This window comes from Rhea pennata, chromosome 6 (genome assembly GCF_028389875.1).
Source record: "Rhea pennata isolate bPtePen1 chromosome 6, bPtePen1.pri, whole genome shotgun sequence".
NCBI lineage: Eukaryota > Metazoa > Chordata > Aves > Rheiformes > Rheidae > Rhea > Rhea pennata.
Window position 1 is genome coordinate 7,597,793 of NC_084668.1, and position 18,584 is coordinate 7,616,376.

At 36.0% G+C, this 18,584-nt stretch overlaps 1 protein-coding gene across 10 annotated transcripts in view; it reads right to left on the bottom strand.

Annotated features, from left to right (window-relative positions):
* Positions 1-18,584, bottom strand: part of R3HDM1 (R3H domain containing 1) — an 81,012-nt gene that overhangs the window by 49,907 nt on the left and 12,521 nt on the right. For 7 of the 10 annotated variants that reach the window (XM_062578276.1, XM_062578275.1, XM_062578280.1 and 4 more), the window contains exons 2-3: positions 14,703-14,733; positions 617-825 (exon numbers count right to left, since the gene is read on the bottom strand). The gene's annotated coding sequence lies outside the window, so the exon portion shown is untranslated. Of the gene's footprint in view, positions 1-604; positions 826-14,702; positions 14,734-18,584 lie in introns of all 10 variants that reach the window. The other 3 variants (XM_062578272.1, XM_062578273.1, XM_062578271.1) reach the window with 2 other exon arrangements.

The following is an 18,584-nucleotide window of genomic DNA, read 5'->3' on the forward strand; positions in this document are numbered from 1 at the left end:
CTATAAAGAAAGAACTAAAAGGTACACTATTGGGTAACACCTGCAGATTTTTCCCTCTGAATTAAAAAATAAAAATAAAAATGTCCACACTGGACATACAGACAGTCCAATTAAATTCAGCTTCAATAAAATCTAGGGAAGTTTTTTTTTTTTTAATTCTAGAAGGGAAAGAGAATTACATATAAGTTTATTAAACATTTGATTTCAATCAAACCTTTTAAGTTTCCTGATTTCCAGGTAACGACTTGGCAAGTTAATGACTGCAGGAACCACCTTACATATTGAGTATAATGAAACTAGTCCTGGTAAAACTAAGCACTCTAGTAAAGCAATGAGGAAACAAGACAGCTTTGGCAATTACCATAATAAAAAATAACTAAAAAAAAAGAGAACTTCCTAATAATTAAAGTTGTAACAGACTATTCAAGTTTTCCATATACATAAACAAAAATGTATTGTCATTACTCAGTTGAAGTGCAAGATGTGAAAACAAGAACTTCCTAATTCTTAGACAAAATAAAGATTATAACTAAAACTTAAAGAACACTTAAAATTCTTCATTAATAAAGAAAGATAAAATAACATTATGGAAAAGTCCAAGTACCTGAATTATTACCTGATCTGTTCTACAGTTTGGGGATTTTGGTCTCCCACAAAAATAAAATAAAATAATCCAAAGTTTCTTTTCACAGTTGTCAACCAAGATGTCAGTTGTAATGAACCATCTGGAATCTGGCAGGAGGAGTCCCATGTCCTTATTCCTGGTGTAGAGTTCTGGACAGAACTATATTGTCTTCAGTCATCAATAACATCCCTTTCAAATGCCTAAAAAAAAAAAAAAAAAGCATGATACTTTTCTTGGAGGATGGGGAGGAACTTTAAATAGACATTTAAAGGAAAAAGCAGCACAGAATAAACCAGCACTTGCAGCATTTGTAATATTTATTCACTGCTTTTTGTTCTTTCATTCTCCTTGCTTTAACTAGCAGCAGCAGTAGTATTCTTTTGACTTCTAAGATATTCTGTATTACAAAGTTAACAAGTAGTCATAATAAACATTTTGTTGGCATTCCTAAGTGATACTGTTTCTATAAGCAAAGAGGTGTCTTCCAGAGCAGTTGGAAAAGACAGTTTGAAGTAAGACTACCAGCAGGTGTGGAGGAGTTACTTGCCATTAAAGCTCACAAAACTACACTGGTGTAACAGCAACTTCCTCTGTTAATGATCTAGAAGCAAAATACGTAATCCATGTTTTGAGGCAAATTGTGTTATACAAGACATTATTTTATTCAAATGTAGTAATTGTTCTCAAGTGAGGATTTACAACTATCTAGAGAACTATGAATGCTCCCTCCTCCCTCTTTTCCAGATCTGCTTTCTTAAGAAAATAGTATCACCACCCACAAAGAGGCATGTATTTGAAGTGGTAAGCAACGACATCAAATACAAACACAATGTAAACCATGAACATTGTAAAAATATTCTAAATCAAAGAGCACAAGGAATTTTATCTTTTAAATCTGTGAAAAACAGGTTGAAATAAAACAGCAGAAATCTTGTGCATTACTACTTTTTGGGCAACTAGTGAGGGGTTTATGAAAAATAGTGCAAGTGATGTGTGTTGCAGTAAAAACCAAGAATGCCTTCTGTCTCCCCAGCTGACCTACTTATTTTTCATGTGATCAATATGATAATTAGAATGATTTCAGGAAAACAAACACATTTTAAAAAAATGAATAACAGCTGTGTGAAATGAAAGTAAGAAGCAATGGAGACTTATTCAGCAGCTGTATATAAAATTTTGATCAGTGTATGTAAAGAACTAACAGTGGATTATTTGCTTTTAAAATGAATTTAAGAGTTGCTCTTCATGCAGAGAGAATGAATGGACAAGCCCTACAAGATCCTAAAATTCCCTGAAAAGCTGCATCTTAGTTAATTCAAAAGAATTTGAGAGCATTTAAGCATTCTGCAGAATGTGGTCACTAAAAACAAGTTAATATCAAAATTACAAGGCTAGGCTCTGATAGTAACCAACCTATTATCAGCTCAATGTTTTGTGAATTTAATAATTCTATAAAAGCATTTAATATAAAATAACAGAAAACTAGTTACCTAACACTGACTTTACACTGTAAGATAAAAATATATATATACACACCTACATCCCACTTCAGTGAATACTCAAAGTAACTGAAGACAGGAAGTAGGATGTGCAAAGAAACAAGAGAAAGCAGGAAAACCCTTTCCTGACATAATATATTTTCCTATGTTCTCTATATTGCACATCAGTAAATAATACCAACAGTTCAACTATATTCAAAGTGCTTTGTTTACACATAAAGACCCCTAGTTGGAAGACAACCACTGTTAAAACAGTGCAAAGCAACAGTTCGAAAGATGTAAGGAATGAAGTACTGAATCCAAAAGAAAATTACAGAATACATTTGGGTAGGAAGAATTTGAAATCATCCTTTCAAGTGTGTGCGGCAGTTAACGCCTCAAGCGCTAAGAGATCTTTATTCATCAGAAACGGTTACAGATCTGACAGGAGTAATTTGAGCATCTTAGTATCCCACTGAACCCTCCCTCCACAGACTGAGAAGACTGCACTGACATGAAATAACAGCAGACTATTTTCTGGCCCACAGACTTCCAGGTTTACCTGGAGGTGGGATTAAGTCTAATAATAATTAGTTTTTAGATCTAAACAAATATACTGTTTGATAAGTGATATGAGATACTACAGTGCATCTGTAATACTTACACTTTTCAGTCAGAAATCATAAAAACCGCCAATGCTGTGCTATTATTACTTTCTTTTCTACAATCCAAAGGAGAAGTGATAAAAAAACAAGACGACATTAAGCAAAGGCACTACTGAATTTTTTGACAGTAGGCTCCTGAATCATGACATGTGGAAAATCACCAGATGCTTTGTTTCAATTTCCAACCTGAAAATCGTCATTTGCAAACCCAGTAAATTGACTTGCAATGAGTGCGGATATTTCTGGGAATAGAATCTACTCAGCTTAATCCAATTTCTGTAATAAGCATCAGGACTTACATCTCCCTCTTGTTAGGCAATGTAGATGGAGATAGGAAGCTTTGCTCTGTCTATGACAGAAGAAATCGATTTTTTCTTTTAAAGAGAATGCAAAAATGAGAAAGTGATTTTTCTTTCTTTGTTAAAGTTATTATTGATACCATCGTTCTGAAAAAGATCTCAGGAACAGCTGTCAAAATAACTGGTATCAATCAAATTCAGGGCAGAAAATTGGGTTAGAAGGGTGAGAGTGGAAATCTATATTCAACAAAAAGCAGAAACAGTCAATAAGAAGGTAAGATGAGAATGTAATTCTAAAAGAGGCTTCTGTTCACCAGGTATTTGAAAAGGTTCTTGCACAGGTCTAAACAGTATCCCTTGCTCTAGGCAATATTCATCTACCTCATTTTTACTGGAGTTATAAGTAGTTTACCCCCTACCTGGCAGTCAAAAAAATCAGAGTCAATGCTAAATTTCAAATCAGTCTTATTCCAAGTCATTTGGAAATCTCTAAACTGCATACAGCTGTTGATTTTGTCTCAGCCCCCAAGACTAGATCTACCTACCTGTAAAGCTGTATTGCTCTTTAGAAATTGCTTTATTATCCTAGTAGCACAGGCTGAAACTCAATTATCCATCTGTACTCTTCCTGAAAACAAAATCCTGAAGTTTATGTGAAACAGTATGGAGAAAGCCAAATTTGCTGTACTGTATAGCAACATTAATGTTACAAAAAGAAAGCATAAAGACAATTAATGTATTAAAATTTGAAGCTAGAAGCAGCAGTATTCTGAGCTGTCTGTGCCAGTACTAGAAGGCTCCAACCACTGGAGAGAGAGGTGAAAACCAGGATTAAGAGGAAGCTTGGGGAAGGAATTAAGGCACAAACAGGCAAGTCTGGTATTTGCTCCAGCTTTTTACATATGTATTTTATTGTATTATTTTGTTATATATTTTCCAGACGTAATATGCTAAAAGTGAGATACACACTCCACAACTGATTCTCTCTGGTAGCTGTAGGTCTCCTGTAAATACTTCTATAACACTTTGCACTTTGAAAGGCACAGAGTCTAGAACCTCAACAGAAAAGCAGTCCTAGGGGGATGAACAGAGCATGCAATACAGAAGACTTCTGTTCAGCAGTCAGGAATTCTCAAATCACAAGAACCACTTTCGCCATCAGATTCAGTAAAGAGGCTGGGCATGTGCCCAAAACTTAGATTGGAGACAGCCAAAGACAGGTTATATTAAACGAATGAAAGATATTGCGAGTTAAATATTTTTATTTGCCTTACTTTTGCTACAAATTTTTTTCCCTAAATTCCCTAATTCGACTAGCCTTTCCTCTGCTTAAAAGACAGACCCCTTTTACACACATACATGGGAAGAATCACACTTACTTTATTATTTTCTTACTATCCACACTGTATTCCATGAAGCTGTTGATTTTACCAATTTCTATTCTTTTTGAAGCAGGATTATAAGGATAATCCTCCCCAGAGAGGAAACGTCAGGAAGGGTGGAAGGGAAAGGCATAAGAAGTGTTCTGCGCTAAATTACCTACAAAAAGATTTAGACTAATATTATCCTCACCAGAAAATGTATTGTCTTCTTGAGAGGAATCCACATATACTAAATTCACCTGATTTTCCTTTGAGAGACCTGATCTTTCTGTAGGATCCATATTTTAGAAAGTCTGTTAAAGAACTAAGTACATGAGATAAAAAAAAAAAAGGAAAAAAAAGATAATAAATAATATTAATAAAAAAGGTTGGCCTGATAAGCTGCTTATATAGGTTATGGTAGCAGCTTCCTGTAGCACCCCCCTCCGCAGCCTCAGTGGGAGAACTGATTTCTGAGTATGGCAAAAAGTCTCTGGCAGCTTAGTCCTGCCTTAGCCCAAGTGTATTGGTGATGCAAGCCTTCTTTAGATGAGGAAATACTAACTCTTTTCTGTGTTTCTTTTTTTCTTTCTTTCTTGAGGGGGAGGATTGGGTCTTTTTTTGGGAGGAAGGAGGGGGCCACAATGACTTTGAAGACTCATATATAGAAGGCTTACCATCACAAGAGCTTTTCCAGCTATATTTCAACTTGATTATTTTAGGCAACATTTAAAGACCATCAACTTACCTACACTAACATCACAACCCTAGGGTACCTACGACTAGAACAAACATCACTCACCCCAACCAAACAACAACAATCCACAAAAACCTATGTTTGTTTGTTAGGATGAAAGGGGAAAATGTTTATGCCCTAAGCAGAAAGCTATAGATCCGAATTATTGCATTCTTACGTGAATAAAAACTACGGGAGAGTTACTGCATCCAGCTACTGCTTAGTTCTTAAGGACCATTAACTACATATAGTTCTCCAACAAAGCAGAAGAAACTTAATTTTGGCAAGTCAGACTCATGACACCAGCAGCTGTATCAACAAAGAACTCACTGCTCTCAAGAAAGGGCAAGTCTCATTTTTCCCTTTCATTCTTCCCCAACAGGGCCTTTACCCCTGTTGGAGTATCGTCCCACGTCTACCTTCGGACTCGCTCTAGCACTTCCTGAACCTTTTCACGATGTGATTCAACTCAAAGCAACAAAACACTGTCTAGTGCTTTCTTTAGAAAGCTGCTGGGCTAGTGAGTTACAATGACACATGAAGTTTTGATGAGCACCTGCCAGCACAAAATAACCAACGAGAGGGACAAAGACAGATGTATCTCCCTGTTTTTGTATTGATGAGTTTTATGTCAGCTCTGTTACAGTGCTAAACTGAAGATACTCTCCTGTAACGGTAATTTAGTTAGGCTAGTGTTACTGAAGAGCTATGTGAAAATACAGATTAATACTTTTTTGGGGGTGGAGGGAATTCAACTGCCTATTAACCAACAGCCTGTGGAAGAATCCCAAGACTTAAATATGAGCAAGCTGATAGGCACCTGTATTTGGTGCAGATTAATCCCTTTTGGAAAGATTTCCTTAGGGGAAAGGAGGGGATGGAAAAGGACTGGAGAAAATTCTCTTGGGTGAAAAAGTTGCATGGGGGGGGGGGGGTGGGAAGGCAGGAAAGAAACCCAAACCCCTAAAATGCTGACTTGCAGAACAGGGGAGGATCCCAGAGGAAACCACAATTCTCCTGCCTGCCAAGGGGCCAAGCTGCATTCATGTAGATACTCCGGGAACCAAGATCCAGGGTCTACACTTGAGGTTTTGCTCTCCTTCATTCATTTACTGCTCCCTCTTTAGCCTGCAGATTCAAAGACTTTTTAAAATCACTGGACAGCGCTTACAAATATGTAGCAACCGATCTTAAGATTACCATTCATTTAACAGAAAACACAAAGCAACTCTCCAACCTACAAGACAAAACGGAATTATGTAGGGACAGCTCCCTCCTTTTTTCCAAAATGGCAACACACAAATAACACTGTGCACAGGCTTCCTACATGTTTTCTTAATGTCTTAAGTTTGAAACCTATTAAACTAGTAACTAGGAGTAAAGACTTCCTCTGGTCTCTCTATTAACTGTATTTGGTCATGTAGGATTGATTTTATTTATGTAGCATTTAAATAAGAAAACAGTCTATCTTGGAAGCACGAATCAAAACCAAAAAATTACCTGATCTTGTTTACATCTATATACTGACAGATACTATACAAATAAATCCATGCTGCACTAACTTTAATACAGTTACATAAAAGATTTATGTTTTTCCCCAATGCTATCATCTACAGAGGGTTTTAAGTTACACATTAATCAATTAACAACCAAATGCTATTTACTGCATTAGCACTGAAGATACTTATTTGATTCAATTTAGCAAGCTATTTAGTAATCTGATTTTCAAAGAAATAACATGATGGTAAATCAGAACACAAAAGCATACTGTATTGTTGATCTACCTCTTCTAAAATGAATTAAGGACAGGATGTGTTCCACTACCTATGCAAGTTATGTGCTACCGAGTCTAGACAGCATTAAAAGAAAAAAGAAAAATCAATATGGACAAAAACAGCACCAAGTTTACCACAAGATATGTGTAGACATACTTCAGAAATCTCTCTCCAAAAGAAATTCAGAGGACAGAAGGAAAATCACAGAATTCTGATCCTGATAAAAGGCTCTCATAGATATGCTTTAGTTAGCCTTCTGTAACCAGTGGAACAAGATTATCTCCTCCCTTACTTATCTGTCCTGTCCCTCTATCAGAGGTACTAGTCCAACAGCAAAAGTTGCCAGAAGAGATGTTTACACCTCAAGCACTCATGCTTGGTCTGGCATCTGAGCTCACACAGACCATCACAGCCTGCTTGCACTAAGATACTGGGCTTCACACTTGTGTGACCAAGGCTCCATCATATTACCATCCATTGAACTCAGTGCAAAGTCTGCATCTGAAGGAGGAGAAGACAGGAAGAGACCTCATCTTAAAGCACCGCAGTAAGATTCATTAGAACATAACCGTCAAACATCTGTCCACTTCAAACCTATACACACTTTGGATAAGTATAGGTTAGCAGCACTATGTTATTTTCACACAAGAATAGTGCTGCATGTCAGAAAAAAATTGAAACATGCCCTCACAGTCTTGTAGTTCATTACAGTCTCCTCTACTTTTGAAGTTTTGCACCATACTTGTAGTTTAAAATTGTTCGAGATTGCACAGAGCTCCTCTATCACAGCTTGACTGTGAGCTGGGATAATACTGTTGTTCAAAAGATTGCTGACAAGTTTGTAAAGAGGACACCTTTCACAGTAATATGCATATGAGAAACCAAGAGATATTATTACTGCCTTTTTTTTCCCTCCTCCCTTCCATCTCCAAACAACAATCCAAGACAGTTTACCACTGCCTCACTTTCTCCTATTAGCACACTACTGAATGTAATAAAGACACTTGGCTTGCAGTGACAAAGAATACTAAGATAGCACCTTCAGGAACACAGTTATTTACTTAAGAATAAAAAATTTAAGAGCCAGCAAGACAAGAGCCATCTTTATTCTACATAGTGATAGGAAAGCACTTATGGATATCAGCAGAAGTCTACTGTTGGCCCTTGTTATCCATAAACTCAGAAATTCTACCCTAAGACGGTTTAAATGTACATTGATAGTCTGTGAAAGCATTAGCATTATACAGTGCTTCTTCAGGTTCACCTGGAGCACTAGATCTTCAGGAGGGTAAGCTGCTCCATTCTGGACAATGCAGGTCTCTTCTTGGACTTTGCTTTTTACTTTCAGGATATGAATGATCAGACCAAAGCACATCAAAGGAAATAAACAACTCAGCCTGGCTTCCTCATGGTGAATGAAACTGTCTTTAAAAAAAAAAAAAAAAAACGAAATCCTTGTTTTGACTAGGGGGACTAAACAGCATCAAGAACAGAGGTCCTTCTTCTAAGAGACCAGGAAAGTTCATGTTCTGATTTTCAACCCACATATTTCAACAGATGCAGAGTCTTGAGAAAGTGAAATTTTAATATTGAACAATCCGTGTTCAAAACATATGCCTATTGTTATAAAACACAAGTCTGGGGCTAGTCCTCTCTCATTCAGACAGTTAAATCATCACTAAAGCATTTGTAAATGGTTGATGCACTATTTAAAATTGCAACATCATTAAAATCTGTTCTCACTTTTTTTTTTTTGGCTGGTTAGAGGGAGAAAGCGAATAAATTTCTGAAACAAGATTTCATGACGGTTCATTGAAAACAGTTTTTATTATCATTGTTTCACTAGCAAGCATATCCACAGGGCAACTTATGATGGCAGATAAAAGCCATTTTAGCCTGAACAACGTTACAGCATTAACTTTCCCCAAAAAACGACACATTCAGAAACAACAAAGCATTAGGTTAGAGGGAACTATGTATGTTGAGTGTCTGAGCCTCTCCTCTCCCAAAGGACACGCATGTCTAAAAAGGTATGAGGAAAGAACTATTTAGAAGTGTTTATAGAATACTACATGACTTGTCTTTAGATTTTTGCTAATGTAGTTCTATTGGCTTACGATGTGAAAAATGAGTGCCCTTCTCACTTGACAATGCTGTGCCAGCAAAAGCTCTATAGATGCAACTACGCTGACAAAAGATTTTGTTGGCTTAGCTTACATCATTCAGAGAAACCCAACCAACTGCAGAAAAACTACTCCTACCTCTCAAGCGGCTTCTAGTCTGGAAGCTCTGCTGCAAGTATATATACAGCTCCATATTCATGATTCCATAGTCACACCCTCCCCAACTTCATGCCATTTTTGTTTCATATAATTCACAATTCCTCATTTTCTATCCTTGTTTTATCCAAGGCATATACTTACCAGTGGTCCTATATTAGTTCTTTTCATCACCTTGCCTAATTTCAACTTTTCATACAATTAATATTTATTTTCAAATATATATCTAAGAAGTCTCCAACAATTCCATGAAATAAGCTGTAAAACCATAGGGCGTAACAAAAAACTGTATTGTATGGTGCTGCAGAGGATTATTTTAATATTTTCAGATCTTAAAGTCATTTAGATCAAGGACTCCAAATTATTTGCCTGTTTTAGGCCTGTTTAGGCCAAAGACATACAGTTGTCTTAATAATCCTTAAAGAGAGAAGAAAAAATCCTATTTATTAGATCATTCACTGAAGCAAAGTTTCCAGCATCAATACCCTAAAATGGAACAGAAAGAGTGCCACAACATGCTTTTCCTGCATCCCTTGGAAATAAGATTACCAATTTGTGAAAAAGTAGTATTCATGTTTTTCACCTTATGTCATTTACAATGATCACTAATGTCATACAATTTTCTAGCGCTAAAAAGCAAAGTGAAACTTGACCTCTTTTCTTAAGGTTGCTTTAAAAAAATTTTTTAAAAACTTGTTTTATTTAATCAAACTGTAAACTTGAAGAAGGTATGTTTTTTAAAAGTCTCTTCAGCTGAGTATTGATTTATATTATCATATTAAAAATAGATAGAAATGATAGTAACCAATGCCTTCTGTTCAGAGGTAGCCAAAATAATTTAACTGCACAAAAGCTTTCAAGAAAACACGTAATATCAAATAAAGTATGTATCTTGTCCTTGTCCACAGATAATAGAAAAGTAAACTGAAAATTAAAACATTCAAAGACTGATTTTTGCAGCAGTGCTTTGAAAAAACCCCTTATTTAAAGTAAGTACACAGACGCATTGTCTGTGACCATTTTCAAAGGATAGCTTTCAAACACTTAACTTTCTTGAGGATCCAAACCCTAGTTTCATTTAGAAAATGGCTACCTGGAACTGCACACAACCACTTACAAAAAATACTTATACGTTCTAAAAATAGAACTTGAATTTTGCATGAATTTATATTTTAACTCTGATCTTTATGTCCATAAGAACAGGAAAAAAACGTCCCTAGAAAAAGGCATGTTAAGTTTTCAATTCCAACAGTGGATGGTAGAAATAAACTCCTAGAATTAACAGGACAGATGAAAGATTCTGTTCAGGGCCCTAGATGCTGAAGAAATGCTTATGAAAAGAGTTTTGTAATCAAAAAAGTTAGGAAGTAAAAGCTTAAAGTACAATGGAGATTTCTTTCCCCACAAAAACAATCCTTCTTCCCTCCCCCCCCCAAAAAAATGATATCACAACCCAACAATGCACATGCAATTTCTCATAGGCCAATATCAATACTTTCTTCTATGTGATGTCCGATAAGATGCATACATGTATCAGCTGGCAGTTTAAAAAAAGCTATTATTCACATTAGATACGCAGTTTAAAAATTCTGATTTCCTATTTTTATAGCCTAATAAACTTGAAAAAAATAGTCCTTTAGCAGTGTATTTTTGTATTGCCTATAACAAAGCCTTAACAGTTCTGATAGCTGATTTGTCAGTGCCCTAACTTTTTATCAGAAAGGTAAACTTGATCTCAATGAACTCAACTCTCACAATTTTTAATAAACACCTCCAAAAAATCACTCATTATTATGAAATTGTGTATTCACAATACAAAAAGTCATAAGAAAAAAGTGCATAGGGAAAAAAAAAAAAACATTTTTATGCAGCCTGCCATAAATACCTTGCTATCTTGATTTGAAGTCTATTCTTCAGTTCAAAACAGCTTATCCTTATAAAAAGTAGCACTTTAATTTCAATTATATTTCCTTGTTAGAATGGAAGTAACATATACTATAGAGAAAAAATACAGCTCCCTCTATTTTTGCAACCTAGGCCAGATGGCTTGTCTCAGCATAACAATTTACAATGGCTTTCCAATCCTAGTAGAAGTATTCTGTAAATAAAAATTAGCAAAAATATCTTTATTAAATCAGAAAAGAAAAAAGCACTATTTTTAAAAATCACTAATAAAACAAAGATTTAGGGATCATGTTCTCTCTGCTAATTGATTAGGCCTGAAATTGCTTTCATGGAGAAAAAAATGCAATTGAATTTGCCTATAGACATTTTATTCCTCTACTTTCAGAACACTGTTTAAATACTTCATTTCACAATTCACATACCTGCACCATACTGTCATTTCACTTCATTATGCAGAGTTATTGAAGACACGCCTTCCATAACTCCTCATATAGGGCTCAGGGCTCTGTGCTGCTCCTTTAGAAAGCTTACTGCACAGGCACAGTCAGCTGATCACCTGGGCATTCATAGTGCCTTGCTGAAGCAGTCTGCCGAGGTGCTTGCTGAAGCTCCGAAACATAGAAAATCAACAGCTGGGCATTGTGCTACCAGTGACACCAAGCCAGCCACCACATCGCGCAGAGCATGCTAATGAAGAACTCAGTGTCATTCACAAGCAACCGATGCAGAAGCCTTGTGAAGCTATGAATGTGCTATAAAATGGCTGTACAGATTTTAATCACCTTCTCCATTAACTTTATTTAAAATAGTCGGACTACTCCCAAAATACAAGTTTATAGTACCCTGAAAGAAATTTTGGTATTTGACACAAAAGTAAATAGTACAATACTGTTCATACTGCAAAGATGATGATTTCTTCTTGAAATATTTTTATTTCCAACAGATTAAGAAGTTAGTTCACAGCACCAGCTAATAAACACATCTGTGACCATGGTTTTCAAATTGCCAATTATTTTCTGGAATAGAGCATAACCATTATCAGAAACTAAATAGGGCTGAAAAGTATTTTCTTTTCTGCCCCTTCATTTTGAAAAAAAAGACAATTATTGTGATGTAGTAACTAATACACTTCCAAAATCAGTATCCAGACCAGGGATCTATAGCTTTCTTATCTATGAGAAACTATCACTACCTCACACATAGCATTACCATGATGCTCAGTAGTACTACTACAGAGGAATAATCCTCGCTTTTACAGTTTTCTAACTACCTCCCTGAAGAACATTGCATGCCAAGCAAGGCTAGCATGGTAACTGGAGCAGCATTTCTCATTTGGAGACTCTATAAAAGGGAGATGGGATCTTGGAAAACCATCATCCCTGGTAAACAGGAGATCAGGATTGTGCATTTCTCAGTGACAAGGGAAAAACAGAATAGCTCTTTTGGTGCTCAGATTGCCAGTCCATCACAGCTCTAAATCTTCCTGTGCTTACTCTTCCTATGCTTCCTCCTCTCCTCCCCTCCGTGCCACATCTTCAAAGCCTCCATTCTAACCAGCTGCAAATGGCAGCAGAGCACGCTCCATGAATCTCAGCTGTCCTCCCTGACCAGCAGGATCATGCAGAAAGAAGTGTTAAATCTTTTTCCTGTAGCTGAAGATGATAGTTTCTTGGAATAGCCAGTCTTCCTTGCACAGACCAAGCTCAAGATAACTGCTGACTGTACCTCCTCCTACTAGCACACAAACCAGCCATTTCATTCATTCTGCCCCAGACCATAGCTTTACGTATGTAGACTACAGTTTATTCGATCTAGATAATATCAATCCATCTACACAGGGCTCATCAACATATTTAATTAGCTTATTCATTCAAAATATATCAAAGTACAGTTGCTGCTCTTTCACATAGACTGGTGCAGGAAGGTATGCTTTTTAGTGATATATTTTGTTACAGTGGGAAATGAGAAAGGAATAGTGAAATGAGAGGGAAATGAAAGAAGATGGTGGAAGATCTCAAAACGTAGGTCTAGTTATCATAACTGCAAAGAGACAAAGTTTTCAATCCCTTCACACAGAGGCTTATTTACAAGCACTACGATGAAACCCCAGAAAACCACCAATGCCTGCAGTAAACAGTGTTTCTTTAAAAGAAATGGGAAAGAATTTTTAGCTTAATTTTAGGATAGTCTTCAGAACTTCTGTGCTCAATATTAAGAAGGAAAATAGGAGTTAGGCAGAAAACAAGTTACCCCAAACTGCACAGATGGTCATTTGATGTTGTGTCTACAGCTTTATAAATGTCTTTATACAGAGATTATGCCAAACTCAGCTGTGCGCAAAAGAATATAGAAGTAACTCATCAGAATATGTGAGGTGGAAAATAAAATTCCAACTGAATGTACAGAAAGAATAATGTCTCTAAGACTTCTAAATAAGACAACACACAGAAGGAATATGCCTAGGATAAATAAGTAAATAAATAAAACTTATATTCCAGCAACAGAAGTTAGAGCACTCAGTGCTAGTTTACAGGTGCATTAGAGAGGTTTTGAGCTAGTTGATCTTCAACTAGAAGCATGTGTAAATTTTATCTGTGTTATCAAACACTCAATTACATATGCTAAAGACTATCTGACAAAATAGGCACTATAATCTCAGAAACAGATATGTAAATATCAGAGATTCAATTCAATTTAAATTTAAAAGCAATATAACACATCAAACATAACATATTTAAGAGATATACCATCTAGGAAGCAATCAGAAACTTGCTGGAGAAAGAAAGATCCTCTAGGCTGCTTAAGAGGAAGAGCGATGATACACCACACAGCCACTTCAAAACAATTCTTTTAACAAAAGAGTATCTCCTGTGTTAAGGTTTAGTTTTTCTGCACTGAAAAACTAAATATGACTAAGTGATTGTGGAAATTGCTATCTTCATCTTTTTTACTCATGGCAATATTACGCATCCTAGTATGTGGCCAAATGTCTCATAAGGTGCCCCAAAACAGGTATCTGACCCACAGAAGAGACTGAATTGCCCTGAATTAAGTCAGTTAATTTCTTTTGAACTTGAACATGAGTATTTACACAGACAGAAAACTAAATTGACCAAAAAAGCAAAAAGATAGCATGCCCTGTTACATCAGATACTGGGGAGACAGGCGTTAGTGGCTTTGCAATATCCAATCACAAAGCACAAGGGCTCTACCTTCCTCAAGAAAAGCTCATGATGTTTACAGGCCTTTACATTCCAAGGGCAGAAAAAGAGACACAAACTCCCAGAGGAGGCACATGGCTAATAAACCAAAAAGTTTTATCTACAGTCTTTGCTTTTAGCAGGAAGGCGGGGGGGGGGGGGGGGGGGGGGAGAGAGAAAAAAAAAGTTCTTCCAAGACATATAAAGAAAGAGCTAAAAAGCAGGCTTCTGGACCAAGAAGAAGGTGAAGAAAAAGGTAAACAAAACCAAACAACAAAAGAAAACAAACAAAAAGACACCAGAGACCCCCAAAAGGAGCATTTTTGTTACTAAAAGAAACAAGTCCAGAATGGGATACTATGTTAAATAGAACACTTACCAGAATTGCAAAATGAAGCTCATCTATGAACCTAAAGGAAAAAAGAACATGTTTTCTCAGTTAAATGAGAAATTTTTCAAAGGGAGACAATTAACAGCATTAATAATGTTTGGCGTATTTACTCAAACATAGCAAAGGTTTCACGTGAAGTTTTTTCTGATCACTTTCTGAATGTTATCCACTTTAATAATTTTGACTTTGTATTTTCTGAACTGCTAATAAGTGTCAACACATTTGATTGCACTATCGCAATTTCTCTGAGGGCAGAGATCAAGGTATTTCTTTCTGTTCAGAGTGGTCATGAATGCCTACTCCGGATTTAGTTCATGTGATCTCAGTACAAAAACCCCTCTTCCAAAAAAGGCACAAACCTTCAAGTTCTGCAGTTTCATTCATTTGCACCATAAGCACAATTTAGAAAGTATAATGATGAAGCTACAATAAATATTTTCCCTTGTTCTTATTTTCATTCCAAAAAAATGAAATTATCCTTTGTTAATAGTATAAAAAACACCCAAACCCACAATTTTCACCCTAATTGGTGATTTACCTAATCACCAATTAGGTACTGCTACAAAACTTGACAGATCTGATAGATCTAAATACAGCAGATCTTAGGCTAAAGGTATAAACAATTCCAAAATACTGACTACAGACAGCTACTACAGTCTTAAAGACTAAATGCAATTATATTTTGAATGCCTTTTGGATAACAGATACTAGTGAACAAGCAAATGTCCATTTGGTGGGGATGATTGCTCATGAAAGACTATAAATAAAAAGCCTAAGTTCAGAACGCTAGGAAATAAATAAAAAAAGAGCTGGAAAAAAAAAATACTTTTAGGGTCCACAGAATATTAGACAGAAAAACCTCTCACAAGTACCTCTAATAACAATCTATTAGATAAATACTTCAGAAAACCAAATGTTCACTTATACGCAGAGTTACAAGTGTCATATACACGGTATATTTAATCATTTACAATTTCTATAAAAAGAGTAACCTTCCCATGACCAGACTTTTCAAGGGGGGGGGAAAGAGTCAATTAAAAAAAAATATCAATAAAAGGTATTACTAAGAATGTGGAAGGAATGCTTTGGGGAACACAGGGTGAATGAGATGCTGAAAGATAAATTCTCTCCATTTCTTCCCTCTACAACCAGGCAACTCTAGTCTTGGCTATTAAGAAGGGTGAAGAAAACTCCATAGAAAGCAAATTCTGGTAGGAGAAAATCCTACAGCTATTAAGCAGTCATCCAATTCATTAATTCTGGTCCATAAGGTCACGTTTAATGAAGAGGAATGGGGAGGGGAAAAAAAAAAAAAAAAGTATTATGAGTTGAAGCTCTATTCTAACTTCATAATCTGGAATAAGAACCACTCAGATTACATTTAACTACAGATTGACTTTCGAGATCTAGAGAAAATACTGCTGACTAATAAAGCAAACAAAGTACAGCTTCTGAAGTTTAGGCAATCAAGAAAAGCCTCATGTTAAACTGGGCAAAGATAGCAAAAAGGAAAGAATACCTCACAAAACCAGTTACAAAGTCAGTTACTTAGTTTTGTCAGATACGTTTTATCACTAACCTTCTGTCCTTTCACTCCCAGCTGTTCATATTACTGACCATTCTCATCCACTGTTTTAAGTCTAAATTATGCCATCTATAAGGCTTTCAAGGCCTTGATAATCTCTCTGCAGATTATCTAACCTACTTCCTTGCTGATAAAAAAATAAACTAAAAGAAAAACTTCAACCAAATGTAAGTTTAGTCTCAAGAATAATACCTTCACAGAAGCCTAATGAACACAGTATGTTTGTTTTTGTATTCATACCTTGATATAAAATACAGTTCAAAAGAAAGTTAAAATTCAGTCTGTTCTAGACATTTGCCTTCCATGCATTCTCAACCAACTTCTTGCTTCTTCAGAAGCAGCTAAGTAAGTGAACCGACACAGTATGGGGCAGATATATGAAACAAAAAAAATAAAAATAAAAATAAATTGCAGTATTTTAAGTACTAGCATTCAGAGCAAGTTTGTATTGTTGCATTTTACTCCCAAACATCACAGAATTTTTTACTGCAAAATAAAAGCCAGTCTCCATGAGGTATAAGGTGTGCAAATAATCTTTCTTTAGAATGTACTGATTTTGAAGCCATGCCATTTAGAAACCATGATCAATTCATACAAGGCTTTCAGACTTGGGTGGGTGGATCAATCTTTTTTTTGATAAAGACATTATTTGGCTATCAATAAAAATTAAGGATTCATCTATCCCAGAAAAGAATCACAATGATCATCAGATTTTAACAGAAGTGAGAAGAAATAGTAATCTGCAAGATGTTTATTCTAAACCAGTGCAAAGCGACAGCTGAAATAGAAGTGCCCAAATAATATCATCTACCCTCAGAAAACAGAAATAAAAAAAAACCCAAACAATAAACCTTTTCTCATGTTTTTAAAAATCCATGTTTGGGAATCTGACTTCAAATTGTTGTGTTATCATCCTGAAGAATTCTAAACAACTCTGAGCATGGGAATATGGCTTCAGATGTCAGATATCTAAAAGCTAGAAAGATGGGAGAGAGAGAAGCTTCACCTAGAATACAGTAAGAACAATGTAGTTGTAATCTTTCAGTTCTCACTTCAGTTACTCTTTACTTCTTCACAATCTCAAATTTAATATATCCCTAGTTATCAGATGCCTAGATTAAATACCCTTAAGATTACTTTGAACCAAAAGCCGGGTTTTCTTGAAAATACTAATATTACTCCAGCCTTCTGGAAAGCTCGCGACTTCTGAGAAGTCCTTTCCAACTATACTCTCTCTTTATAGCTCCATATACTCTTAAAACATTCCACAATTGCAGTAATGGCTACCAGCAGCCTTTTGTGCCAGTAAGCACGCGTGCAAATGCACACACAAGGAATCACAAACTTTTCATGCAGTGCTTCAGTGGAAGAGACCTGAAAATCTGCAAGTAAATATTTTTGTAAAATTAAATGTTGACTATGCCTTGCTAATTTAGCTTTTTTTTTTTTTTACTGTTCAGGCAATCTGAAGATCAATAGGTCAGTTAGATAAGCTAAGAGCAACAAGTTCCCTTTAGAGCAGGTATGAGTCACCTTCTATCCATACAAAAAGGGAAGGTGAATAACTGGGGGGGTGGGGGGGGGGGCGGAGGGGAACTGAGTAAGGGACAATGCAACATGGAAGGCAGATTTGAATCACATCCAACAAAAGGGTAGGGAGTGGGTTGTGCCTTCTCTCTTGCTTTGTCAATACAGAAGATCTGAAGAGTTGTGTATTTTTACAACTTATTTTTCTCTCTTCAAAAAAATCCAGAACCTCAGCTCTACTCCTTGATATTGCTCCAGAAGTAGATGGTGTTGGTACATCTTGTAAGATGAACACATTCAACTCCTAACAGGAAGACCTGAAGCTGTGGGAGAGTTTTTCTTTAGCTGTGGCATGAACAGTTTCAAATACTTTGTTAAATCCCCCTTTCCTATTTGCCTAATGTTAACCTCACAAGTGCAAACACAGGAGGCAGAGGAAGGAGAGAAGAGAGAGAAGAGTAAGAGACAGAGGGAGAGAGACACCCTGAAAACACTAGGAGGCAACACGTGATCTTTTATTTTCTTCCATATCTGTACAGTCTAGCATCTCTATTCAAAAGAGATAATATAGTGGTATTACCAGATGCTGAAGTCAGACATTTTCTAAGGGACTTCGAAGTAAATAATCATCATAATTAATATTTGTTTTTTTAACTATTCATAAGTAGAGAACAAATTTCAATTAATCCCACATAAAAGGATATTATTCTTTTTTTAAATAACTATGGCTAGGACCTAGAAGTATCCACTTCAGACGC